Genomic DNA, 13,846 nt, shown 5'->3' on the forward strand with positions numbered 1-13,846 from the left:
AAAGTGGATTTTTAACGACATATTGCGTTTCATACGCTGATACGCCTTCAACAAGCTTCCAAAATGTTTTTTTATAGTTGCCGACTTTCACATTTCCAAGAAAATTAATGTCTGGATGCTAGCCAAGTGTTTCTGATGTTTTCTGTTAGCAGGTCAACAAACAAGTCATCAGGCATGATCGCAGATATTTTAACGTACTATCACTAAGTTTAGGAAAGGTTCTGAAATAAGCCAAACCCTAACGATGTTTGTCAAAAGCTTGAACAAAAATGTTCGATAGTCCTAACTTATATATAGCAGTGTTAAGACGATTCTGTCTTTCTCTACTAAAGCATGATTCTTGACTCTATTCTCGCGAGGAATGAAGTTTTGTCGTATTGGCTAGTCCACGAAATTATAATGTTTATATCCCTTGCTCAGCTCTTCCATTCGCAAAGGAAACAACAGCATTTTATAAAACCATACTGTATTTCTAAAAATAAACTGACCACTTTGTCTTCGCATACCTGCCACTCAAATTGTTCATACTTAATGGCTTTCAAGATAGCATCCATATTCTCATAGCGTTTTTTTTTTTCATATTAAATGAGTAGGCCAGAGGCACTGAAAGGTAAATATTACCATTATGCAATAATACTACTTAGTCCAGAGGCCTGCAGATTACGGGATGTTGCGCTGTCAGCTCGACGAATCCTCTCGGTCGTTATTCTTGGCTTTCTAGACCGGGTTCGCTATCTCACCGCTATGTAGCTGCTTTTATTGATCACGTAGTCTAAGTGGACAACGAAGCAGCCCTCAGATCCAGCCTTACTCCCCCACCCCGCCTTCTATTTTTGCCAGTGGTTTAACGTCCCACTAATACATTGAAGGTATTCGGCGACGCAAGGATGAGAAAGAGTTAGGATTGGGAAGGAAGTGGCCATTGCCTTAATTAAGGCACAGTCCTAGCATTTGCCTGGTGTGAAAATGGGTAAACCACGGAAAACCATCTTCAAGGATGCCGACCGTGGGATTCGAACCCACCATCTCCCGAATACAGACCACAGCTACACGATCCTAAACGCACGGCCTACTATCTTGGTCCGTATACCAATTATCTGTGAGAAAATTTCTCTGACCTGACTAGGAATCGAACCAGGGTCTTACGGGTGACAAGCAGGCACGCAACCCGTAGACCGCGGGGCCGGCACTTATATATTTTATATAACGTTTCATTACATTTGAGGGATGGGTGTGATTAGCTCAGTGGCTAAGCTGCTAGTTTCCTACCCAGCAGACTGATTGATGTTCTAATACCGGACGTTCCCGGGTTGAGATTTTCATCTCAAAAAGCAAGTGGCGTTAGGAAGGGCATCCGACCTTAAAACCCCTGCCAAAACCAGAATGAACCTGTGTGGCTCGAAAAAGTTTAGTTTTCAGTACATTTGATAATTTACAGAATTTCGTACACCATGTAACCGGTGCCCTATTACAAAACTGTGTACACCATATAACTTGTGCACTATAGTGGTTCCAAGCCTACCGCAATAGGGAACATGCATGATCCGGGGTTTTAATTAAAAATATGCTAATCTGTTTCAAAATTTCATGCAGAATTCAAAAATGTGATCAGAATGTAGGAATAATAACTCCAAACACGATAAAAATCTAAATTAAAGTACGAAAATGTCACGTCACGAAAGTACGCGATCTCATTGGTCTGACGTCATCGTACAGGTTAACTGAATTAGCAGACGAAATAACACATAGTGTGCTGTGAGAAGCAGGATACACTTTGCGTATTTCTACTTTATGTTAGTGTCTGGTATAGTTAAATTCGAAGTCTATACATTGGATAATAATCTGAGTGGTATATTTTAGACTTAAAATGAATCCTGCGCAAACAGTGAGGCAGAAAACTTATAAATGGTGTATAGTTCCGATGTGCAATAGCACATTGCATACCATTCCAAACAGATTGTTCATAAATGTTCCAAAGACGCTAAAACTAGGGAGAAATGGATTTTGGCGAGCCGGAGAAATGCTGATGATATATCGGAAAAGTCTACAGTTTATTTTTTTAAAGATCATTTTAATGTAAGTTGAATTTGTTTGAATTTTCAATCACTTTTCCATATCAGCTGTTCTAGTGGTAACACTTTGAATTTTAATGTATGATGCTTTAATTAAATGCTCCATTTATATCTTGGAATATGAAAGTAATAAACAGTGCATTAATTAATGCTGATTATTAAAGTATTCTCCAAACCTAACCTATGTTTTGGGTGATTCATGTCAAGGTAGTAAATCAAAGGGATTATGAACCATATTGACAGCTCTAACTACACCAATTTATCTTGGCATGCGACAGTTATTTATGTCTATATTGAAGAGCTTACATTTGTAAAGAAATTTAGGCTGCAGGTAAATACTCTATAATATAACAAAAAATAGGCGTGTACGTCATGAAAGAAAACAACGTGAAGTTAACAAATGTATATCTCTATACAAAACCAATGCTTGTCTGTTGGGGTCTTATAAGTTAACAATGCTCAATTATAATAATTATCATAATATTAGTGAAATAAATAGCATAATTGCACACAGGTGAAAATAGTAATGTTGGTGTTTAAAATATTATCCAACTTAGCCTACGTTTTAGGTTATACAAGCCAAGTCAATAAACCGAAGGGCGAGTTGGCCGTGCAGTTGCGGTTAGGAGCACGCAACTGTGAGCTCGCATCCGGGAGATAGTGGGTTCGAACCCCACTGTCGGCAGCCCAGAAGATGGTTTTCCGTGGTTTCCCATTTTCACACCAGGCAAATGCTAGGGCCACGGCCGCTTCCTTCCCATTCCTAGGCCTTTCCTGTCCCATCGTCGCCATAAGACCAATCTGTGACGGTGCGATGTAAAGCAAATAGCAAGAAAAAAAAAAAAAGAAAAGTAAAAGTCACAGTACCCAAAGACATTCCTGTATTAAACGTCTAAAAAGTCACCAAGACACTTTTCTTGTGTGATATGCTCAGCTTGTTAAAAGCCAAATGTAATTAATGTTATTGGCTTTACGCCCGCTAACTACTTCTACGGTTTTCGGAGACGCCGATGTGCAGGAATTTAGTCCTGCAGGAGTTCTTTTGTACCAGTAAATCTACCGACAGGAGGCTGACGTATTTGAGCACCCTCAACTACCACCGGACTGAACCAGGATCGAACCTGCCAAGTTGGGGTCAGAAGGCCAGCACCTCAACCGTCTGAACCACTCAGCCCGACTTGTAAAAACTAGATGAAGTCATATTTATCTTTATCATGTTTAACTTTTTTCCTACACCAAGATATTTAATGTTCCTCTTTCATGGGCCCCGGAAGTGGGTAGGCCAGTTGCCCCAACCATAAATATATTTTTTTTCGGGAATGATAGATTATAGACCTATAGTACTATGATCTTTCTTTCTTTCCGTCTTTCTTTCTTAATTAGTTTATCCTTCAGGTTTGGTTTTTCCTTCGCACTCAGCGAGGGATTTCACCTCTACCACTTCAAGGGCAGTGTCCTGGAGCGTCAGACTTTGGGTATGATACAACTGGTGAGGAGGGCCATTACCTCGCCCAGGCGGCCTCACCTGCTATGCTCAAAAGGGGCCTTGTTGGAGGATGGGAAAATCGGAAGGGATAGACAAGGAAGAGGGAAGGAAACGGCCGTGGCCTTAGGTGCCTGGAGGAGAAGTGGGAAAATACGATAAACCACTTCGAGAATGACTGAGGTGGGATTCGAAACCCCTCTACTCAGTTGACCTCCCGATGCTGAGTAGACCCCGTTCCAGCCCTCGTACTATTTGTTTTCAACTTTCATGGCAGAGCCTGGAATCGAAACCGGGCCTCCGGGGGTGGCAGCTAATCACATCAACCACTACACCACAGAGGCGGACTAATACTATAATGCTACCAATATGTTTATGTTAGTGCTGAAATCCGATTTCTTACTTTTCTAATGCTGAAAGCCCGAAAATGTAATGTTATTCTTTAATATGGGAATCAGTCTAGAAGGGAATGTTGAAAGTGATGTGATATCTATCCAGGTTCGTTGTTATCCTAATACTGTGAGTTACAGCACATTGCACGTATATAAAAGATGCCACTTACAAACTTGTTTTTTATCCACGAATTTCTGCGGCCACAAAAGTCACTATTTTTCAAGAATGATGACATCTACACATAGTAGATTGTCTGACTGTGCTTTTTTGAACCTTTCTTCTGTCATTTTGAAGTTATTCGCGATCACGAATAATAAACAATCGGCCTTTAGTAACGGCTGATGCACAATGGCTGGTAGAGCTGCTTGCTGTACTGGATCGTGACGTCACAGCGCGCCGCTTACGTCAGAGGCCGTTTCACTCGCCTTGCGGAAAGGGACTTTTTTAATGGTAGAAAACAAGGCAACTTACCACAGTGTAATACGTTTACGTACTATTTCATTGGTGTACTTTTCAAAAAAATGTGTGTTTGAGTCATCAGTCCATAGACTGGTTTGATGCAGCCCTCCATGCCACCCTATCCTGTGCTAACCTTTTCATTTCTACGTAACTATTGCATCCTACATCTGCTCTAATCTGTTTGTCATATTCATACCTTGGTCTACCCCTACCGTTCTTACCACCTACACTTCCTTCAAAAACCAACTGAACTAGTCCTGGGTGTCTTAAGATGTGTCCTATCATTCTATCTCTTCTTCTCGTCAAATTTAGCCAAATCGATCTCCTCTCACCAATTCGATTCAGTATCTCTTCATTCGTGATTCGATCTATCCATCTCACCTTCAACATTCTTCTGTAACACCACATTTCAAAAGCTTCTATTCTCTTTCTTTCTGAGCTAGTTGTCGTCCATGTTTCACTTCCATACAATGCCACGCTCCACACGAAAGTCTTCAAAAACATCTTTCTAATTCCGATATCAATGTTTGAAGTGAGCAAATTACTTTTCTTAAGAAAGCTCTTCCTTGCTTGTGCTAGTCTGCATTTTATGTCCTCTTTACTTCTGCCATCGTTAGTTACTTTACTACCCAAGTAACAATATTCATCTACTTCCTTTAAGACTTCGTTTCCTAATCTAATATTTCCTACATCACCTGCCTTCGTTCGACTGCATTCCATTACTTTGTTTTGGACTTATTTATTTTCATCTTGTACTCCTTACCCAAGACTTCATCCATACCATTCAGCAACTTCTCGAGATCTTCTGCAGTCTCAGATAAAATAACAATATCATCGGCAAATCTCAAGGTTTTGATTTCCTCTCCTTGGACTGTGATTCCCTTTCCAAATTTCTCTTTGATTTCCTTTACTGCCTGTTCTATGTAAACATTGAAAAGGAGAGGGGACAAACTGCAGCCTTGCCTCACTCCTTTCTGAATTGCTGCTTTTTTTTCAAAGCCCTCGATTCTTATCACTGCAGACTGATTTTTATACAGATTGTAGATAATTCTTCGTTCTCGGTATCTGATCCCTATCATCCTCAGAATCATAAATAGCTTGTTCCAATCAACATTATCGAATGCCTTTTCTAGATCTACGAATGCCATGTACATGGGCTTGTCCTTCTTGATTCGATCCTCTAAGATCAGACGTAAAGTCAGGATTGCTTCACGTGTTCATACATTTCTCCTGAAGCCAAATTGATCTTCTCCCAACTCAGCTTCAACTTGTTTTTCCATTCTTCTGTAAATAATACGTGTTAAAATTTTGCAGGCATGAGATACTAAACCAATGGTGCGGTAGTTTTCACACCTGTCAGCACCGGCTTTCTTGGGAATAGGTATAACAACATTCTGCCGAAAATCGGATGGGACTTCTCCTGTCTCATACATCCTGCACACTAAATGAAATAACCTTACCATGCTGGTTTCTCCTAAGGCAGTCAGTAGTTCAGAGGGAATATCATCAATTCCAGGTGCCTTGTTCCTATTGAGGTCACTCACAGCTCTGTCAAACTCTGACCTCAAAATTGGGACTCCCATTTCTTCAGCATCAACAGCCTCTTCATGTTCCAGAATCAAATTATCTACATCGTTACCTTGATACAACTGTTGGATATGCTCCTGCCATCTTTCTGCTTTGTCTTCTTTCCCTAGAAGTGGCTTTCCATCTGAGCTCTTAATGTTCATGCACCTAGATTTCCTTTCTCCAAAGGTTTCCTTGATTTTCCTGTATGCAGCATCTACCTTTCCCAAGACCATACAGTCTTTGACATCCTTGCACTTCTCCTTCAGCCATTCTTCTTTAGCTACCTTGCACTTTCTATCCACTTGATTCTTTAATCGCCTGTATTCTTTTCTGCCCTCTTCATTTCTAGCATTCTTGTATTTTCGTCGTTCATCAATCAGGTCTAGTATCTCCTGAGTTATCCACTGATTCTTAGTTGATCTTTTCTTCCTTCCTAACATTTCTTCAGGCGCCCTACTGACTTCATTTTTCATGACTCTCCACTCTTCCTCTATTGTGTTTCCTTCAGCCTTTTCATTTAGTCCTTGTGCAACATGTTCCTTGAAACAATCTCTCACACTCTTTTCTTTCAACTTGTCTAGATCCCATCTTTTTGCATTCTTTCCTTTCTTCAATTTCTTCAACTTCAGATGGCATTTCATGACCAACAAGTTGTGGTCAGAGTCCACGTCTGCTCCTGGGAAAGTTTTGCAATCCAACACATGGTTTCTGAATCTCTGTCTAATTATAATGAAGTCTATTTGATACCTTCCAGTGTCTCCAGGTCTCGTCCACGTATACAGCCGTCGTTTGTGGTGTTTGAACCAAGTATTGGCAAGGACTAAATTATGATCAGTGCAGAATTCAACCAGCCGACTTCCTCTTTCGTTCCTTTGTCCCAATCCGAATTCTCCTACTGTACTACCTTCTCTTCCTTGGCGTACCACTGCATTCCAGTCTCCCATCACAATTAGATTCTCGTCACCATTTACATATTGAATTAAATCGTCTATCTCCTCATATATTCTTTCGATTTCTTCATCATCCGCTGAACTAGTAGGCATATAGACCTGCACTATTGTGGTGGGCATTGGTTTGGTGTCTATCTTGACAACAATAATTCTTTCTCTATGCTGGTCGTAGTAGCTTATCCGCTGCCCTATTTTCTTATTCATTATTAAACCAATTCCTGCATTTCCCCTGTTTGATTTCGTGTTGATAATTCGGTAGTCGCCTGACCAAAAATCCTGTTCTTCCTGCCAACGTACTTCACTTATACCAACTACATCTAACTTTAGCCTATTCATCTCCCTTTTCAGATTCTCTAACCTACCACAACGATTGAAACTTCTAAAATCCCACGCTCCGACTCGCAGAATGTCAGTATCCTTCTTCCTGATGATCGCCCCCTCTCGTGTAGTCTCCACCCGGAGATCCGAATGGGGGACTAGTTTACCTCCGGAATATTTTACCCGGGAGGAAGCCATCATCAGTACATCATTCATACAGAGAGAGCTGCATGTCCTCGAGAGGTAGTTACGGCTGTAGTTTCCCGTTGCTTTCAGCCGTGTAGCAGTATCAACACAGCTAAGCCATGTTGAGTATTATTACAAGGCCGTATCAGTCAATCATCTAGACTGCCGCCCTTGCAACTACCGAAAGGCTGCTACCCCCCTTTCGATGAACCATTCGTTAGTCTGGTCTCTCAACAGATACCCATCCGATATGGTTGCACCTGCGGCTCGGCTATCTGCATCATTGGGACACGCAAGCCTCCCCACCGCGGCAAGGTCACATGGTTCGCAGATTTTTGAAAATTATGCATGTTCCCTATTGTACCGGTATCTTGGGCGTAGTATTGTCTATCCATTGATATACACATCATGGGCCAGAGTTAATATTCAGAAGACGATAAGAAGCAAATTAAGAAATTTTCAAATTTTCGACCCCGAATAACTTCGTCGCTAAGCCGTTGTTGTCCTTCTGTGGGTAGCGCCTTTCTTAAAGGCCCTCATACACGATCAAGCAATTTGCGCAACAATGGGTTTTGCACAAACATTTTGATGGTGTATGGCAGGGATTGACTAGTTGCACAACTGTTTGAAACAAATCGGGAGAGACCGAAATAATTTGTGCAACACTCTCTGCTTGACAAGCAATTTGAACGTCTATGGCAGTGTTTGACGACAGTTGGCTGTGTGAAGACCTGTCCTTTATCTACTGGAGTCCGGTTTAATATGGCGTCAACAAAAAATGATAATAAAGAATTCTGGCGAGAGTTCATCTCAGTTTATCGCGAGTTGTCTGAACTCTGGAAAGTTAAGAGTGAGGTGTATAGAAATAGGAGTATGAAGGATGCGGCGTATGAGAAACTGGTGGAGAAGATGAAGGAGATTGATGCCAAAGCAGATAGGGCCCTAGTGCGTACCGTAGGGAACTTAAGAAACTCAATAGCAGCAAAAAATCCGGTGCAGGAAGTGAAGATGTGTATGTACCCAATTTATAGTATTTCATCGATATAGATTTTCTGAGGGACTAGAAGATTCAAATGCAAATCCATACCTTTCTGTAATCTACTGCAGAACTTATTTATAGCTCTGGTACTAAACGGTCACTCCTCTTTATCAACCATTCCTTCATCCACATTCTCTGCTTTGTTTTTCGCTTTGTCACTTTCTTTTCCGTCAAGCAAGCAATAACTATCGCGGCTCAAGCAGCTTCAGTGTCGGATCGAGGTTTGCACAAACCACTGAAATTTGTATGTACCAAAGTTTGCGCAAACAGGACGTTGCACAAACCCTTTGTTGCGCAAATTGTTTCATCGTGTATGGGGACCTTGAGAGGTGAGGAAAAGGGCCCCCAGGGACTCTCAACTTGGGAGTGGGTTGGCGACCACGGGGCCCCTTAAGCATAGTTCTGGCATTGCTTCCACTTATTTGTGCCAGGCTCCTCACTTTCATCTGTGCTATCCGACCTTACTTGGTCAACACTTGTGCTTTTCCGATCCCGACGCTATTAGGTTCCGAGGGGTTGGGAGTCTTTCATTTTCACACCCTTCGGCATCCCTTGTCTTTCTTCGGCCGATACCTTCATTTTTCGAAGTGTCGGGTCCCTTCCATTTGTTTTCTCTTTGATTCGAGCTATATAGGGGATGGTTGCCCATTTGTACTTCCTCTTAACACAATGATCACCACCACAACCGTTATTGTACCATCATGTCGGGCTTAGAGGCAGCTTTCTAACGGTACCCCACAGTGGGATTGGAATTAATGTTTTCAATGGTCAAATCGCCGGATTTTGCTGGTAACCTGCAAAGAATTGTGGTTATAAAGTCATTATGTGTGTTTGTTGTTCATTGTATTAGTTGATGTTTTCACGCACAAATCGACATCAAAATTGCTTCAATCAGATGAACCATTTGGTCGCTGCAGCGGTTTGAAGCACACTGAACCCAGTGTTGCCAACATCTTCGTTTTCCCACTAAATCTAAGTTTTATGGAATATGATAGAGTATAATAAAGTAACAGACAAACTTTAAGTTCTTGACGTTCACAGTCGTGACGCCACCAAAGGGCAAGGCGGGGAAGACTTGAACTGCAGGCGGAGTTGAGGTGTAGGGGATTCCCTTGAAAATAAGAAAGCAAGGAACGCTTAGTGCGCCTGTCTTTCATTTTTTCATAGTGAAGTGTCACTTCTTCAAGTTTCAAATGCACTTAAGGTTGATACAGAGATGTTATTCCTCTTCTTGAATCATGTAACTTGGGTGCCGGAGTAAAAATTAATATATCGGTTGGAAAAAAATGTGTAAAATGTTCTCAAACCATGGACACCGTTAATTTCTTGAATGCATGTAGGCCCTAATACCAATCCATTTCAGGAGCTGGCAATATTTGCACTGCTGCTCCGAGTATTACCGAGGTCAAATGCCGAATTGTAGAGAATTTTTAATCCGTAAAGCTAAAAGTAGGATGAGTCCCGAAGCGATAAAATTTGCTTTTATCGAATTCGGGAAGAACTGAGTAGAAATAAACAATGCTGACATACAAGTTACCAAACGAAGTATTACAACAAATAGAGCCGGGCAGAGTGGCTCTGGCCTTCTGACCCCAACACGGCAGATTCGATCCTGGCTCAGTCCGGTATTTGAAGGTGCTCGTATACGTCAGCCTCGTGTCGGTAGATTTACTGGCACGTAAAAGTACTTCTGCGGGACAAAATCTTGGCACCTCGGCATCTTCTAAAACCGAAAAGAAGTTAGTGGGGTGATTATTATTATTATTATTATTATTATTATTATTATTATTATTATTATTATTATTATTATTATTATTGTTATTACAAGTAGGGATTTTTCTTTCTCCGTGCCTCCTATCGAAGTGTTAGAAAAATACATCAATTCAAGGATCCCGGACTATAGATAAGTTCATCTTGAAATATATTTCGAATACTTTTAACTTGTGATATTCTTAATTTTCGTGTTGATATATTATTTTTGTAACTCAACAAAACTTACGGAGGGGAAGGGGCGAGGGTTAGTGGTTTTTGATGGTTTTCAAGAAGCCGTTTAGCGGGTAGTCCTATTCCACTGTTGCTAACACTGACTGAACCATTCGAAATTAGAGGTTAGCGACGCAGGTCCTCCGAGGTCTGATGACATCAACGCGATAAGGTTATCTGTGCAGCATACAAGTCCAAGAACCGACTATTATGGAATGGTACATTTACACTAAAGTACTGGTTATTTTTGAAGTTAAATTGCCACGACCCCGAGAACATTTGAGAATATTTAATAAGCTGGAGCGGAGCTTTTATGGATAGGGTCAATATGAAGACAAAGTTGGAATTCAAGAGGACAAATTGGGGCAAATATTAATTTATAGGAAGAAGAATTAGGACATGGCTCAGACGCTTGAGGGGCTGGCCTTCTGACCCCAACTTGGCAGGTTCGAACCTGGCTCAGTCCGGTGGTATTTGAAAGTACTCAAATATGTCAGTCCCGTGTTGGTAGATTTACTGGCACGTAAAAGAACTCCTGAGGGACTAAATTCCGGCACCTCGGCGTCTCCGAAAACCGTAAAAGTAGCTAGTGGGACGTAAAGCAAATATTATTATTATTATTATTATTATTATTATTATTATTATTATTATTATTATTATTATTATCCTGGTATGAAAACTGAAAACCACAGAAACCATCTTCAGGACTGTCGGTGGTGGTATTCGAGCCCGCCATATCCTGAATGCAATCTCACAGCTACGCGACCCTAACCGTACGGCCAACTCACTCGGTAATGTCAGGAACGACAAAATGAATCTTCTATTTTTCCAAAATTCTCTATATTTGTAATCAATAAATAACTGACAATGAGCGAAGTGAAAGTCGTTTGTGGACACTGAGTTTATGCGCCAGAGTTCCCTATACCGATATGATGCCTGAAATGAATAAGGTGGGTGACAGTTTGTATAAACAGTGTCTAGATATTTTGTGCGTATTTCCGCTAAGTATTTGTCTTCATAATGAAAGAAAATATAGGAAGGAATTAGCTGAAAATCAATAGGGATTGTACACATTTCTTTTTTAAAATATAATTTCTAGTTTCTAATCGTTTAAATAACTCTTAGATTCTTCAGTCTGTCGACCTAAAAACGGCAGGTGTCTAAAATGGAATAAAATATTATTTTCCCCCATAAAGTGAGTAGAGGGACAGCCCCCTGGCCACCCATAATCGTCGCTACTGTCCGGCACCATGGCTAAATGGTTAGCGTGCTGGCCTTTGGTCACATGGGTCCCGGGTTCGATTCCTGGCATGTTCGGGAATTTTAACCATAATTGGTTAATTTCGCTGACATGGGGGCTGGGTGTATGTGCGCTGCATGATCGTCTTGGGTGTCTGCACGTATAATACTTTTGACTTCTCTCTGATGCCAAATAGGTTATTTATCGTGTGTGCATCTGCTTGAATTACCCTGGTAAGAAGATGAAGTTACATTATTTTGTTTAATATATACAGTTCGACGCGCAGGTTGCCTACGGGGGTCAAATCAAAAGACCTGTACCTGGCTAACCGAACTTGTCCTCGGACACTCCCGGCACTAAAAGCCATACGCCATTTATTTATTTATTTATTTATTTATTTTTTTAATCGCCGCTACTGGTCCAAAGTGCTGATATATTGCACCTTGACTGGTTGTAGCACAATGTGCAGTGCGGAGAGAGAGGGGATTAGAAGGAAGAAACTCTCCGGCTTCCCCCTCTCTGTATTTTCCTAGCTAACTCTGTGAAACAGCTACAACAAGCTGTCATAAACTGCAAGTGATGGCATTACGGCGCGTGGCTGCATGTTAGACTGTGGCTGCAGCATGACCTTGTAGCAAGCTGCATTTTTATTTCTACACTCTTCCGCTAGAGTGCGCTGCATGATCGTCTTGGGTGTCTGCACGTATAATACTTTTGACTTCTCTCTGATGTCAAATAGGTTATTTATCGTGTGTGCATCTTCTTGAATTACCCTGGTAAGAAGATGATGTTACATTATTTTGTTTAATATATACAGTAGACACTCTTTTGATCACAAAAAGTCAATGTTATAGTTTGTACGTTATCATTAAGGTTAGTATGTAGTTCGCAAGTATGCACATCATCTTTGATACCGTGTGTGCACTGACCAGGAAAATATTGCATTCAGTTTTGCCAACCGAGCTTGTGGAAAAAATCCTAGAGCAGCAGTGAAGTCACAAAACTATATCTGAGCAAGGAAAGGCTTACATTAATTTTTATCTGTAAAACTGTTTTAAGGTAGTTCTATTTATCGATTCCATTGATTACACTCAAGAGGGCATTCCGAAAGTACGGTTTCCTCATTTCGTCATTAAGCTTTACAGTGAGCGAGTCGTTGGTAATAATCACAGGTGATGTTATATGTCCGCCTGGTCAGTACTAATTAAAGAAAACATTTAATACATATCAGTTAATATGTCGTAAATGTTTCGAGAACACCATTACATCATCAGTGACAAAAAGTTCACAAAATATTCTTGCTTGCTTGTTGTTTAAAGGGGCCTAACGTCGAGGTCATCGGCCCCAAAATATTCTGCAGACGTGATCAAATTACATATTACCAAGGTACTATCGAATAAATTAAAAATAGAAACACAAGAATTGTCAAATATAGATGAAGATACAAAACACATCTCTCCTTCTTAAAATATTCTGAATATTCTATGTTGTTCTTTGAGTCATCAGTCCATAGACTAGTGTGGTGCAGCTTCCATGCCACCCTATGCTGACCTTTTCATTTCTACATAACTGCTGCATCCTACACCTGCTCCAATCTGCTTGTCATATTCATATCTTGGTCTACGTCTACCATTCTTACCACCTATACTTCCCTCTAAAACAAACTGAACAACAGTGGAGGTTCGTGCATGAAGGACTTTTGGGCGCCTTTTCAAAAACATTTAACGTTATTTCACTCTGTCATTGATTACATAAAGAGATGGACAAATGTAGTGAAGTCGAACTTGTGGTGTGATATTCAGATATACAATGTTATCTTTATTATTTCGGCTGTAAACATTTTGCTTTTCTATTTTTCAAGAAAATGGCAAATGGTTTCAGACCGTGGCTGCTGTCCAGCAAGCACGTTGTTTTCTCTTTAGCCGTGAGGCTTTTTTTTCTTTTTTACGGGAGGGCCCCGTAGCCCGCTCCCCCGTTGTGGCAATCGACTCAATCTACATTGCCTCCGACATGCTATTAGTTCTAAGTAGAAAGAGATAGCTGGGAAAAATGGGAAAGATACAAGGAGTATCTGCCTTTTTCAATGTTAGACACCTTACCAGGCGAGTTTGTATTGGTGGTGTGGTATCGAAGGGTCAGGGAAAAACCACATAG

General features: G+C 40.8%; 1 protein-coding gene across 2 annotated transcripts in view; it reads left to right on the top strand.

Moving 5' to 3' along the window:
- The window catches only part of LOC136876484 (uncharacterized), a 107,152-nt gene that overhangs the window by 81,251 nt on the left and 12,055 nt on the right, over window positions 1-13,846 (top strand). The window contains exon 1 of one of the 2 annotated variants that reach the window (XM_067150481.2): window positions 12,311-12,468. The exons of the other annotated variant lie outside the window; for it this stretch is intronic. The gene's annotated coding sequence lies outside the window, so the exon portion shown is untranslated. Of the gene's footprint in view, window positions 1-12,310; window positions 12,469-13,846 lie in introns of those variants that run through there. 2 annotated transcript variants of the gene reach the window in all.

Source organism: Anabrus simplex, chromosome 6 (genome assembly GCF_040414725.1).
Source record: "Anabrus simplex isolate iqAnaSimp1 chromosome 6, ASM4041472v1, whole genome shotgun sequence".
NCBI classification, from domain to species: domain Eukaryota; kingdom Metazoa; phylum Arthropoda; class Insecta; order Orthoptera; family Tettigoniidae; genus Anabrus; species Anabrus simplex.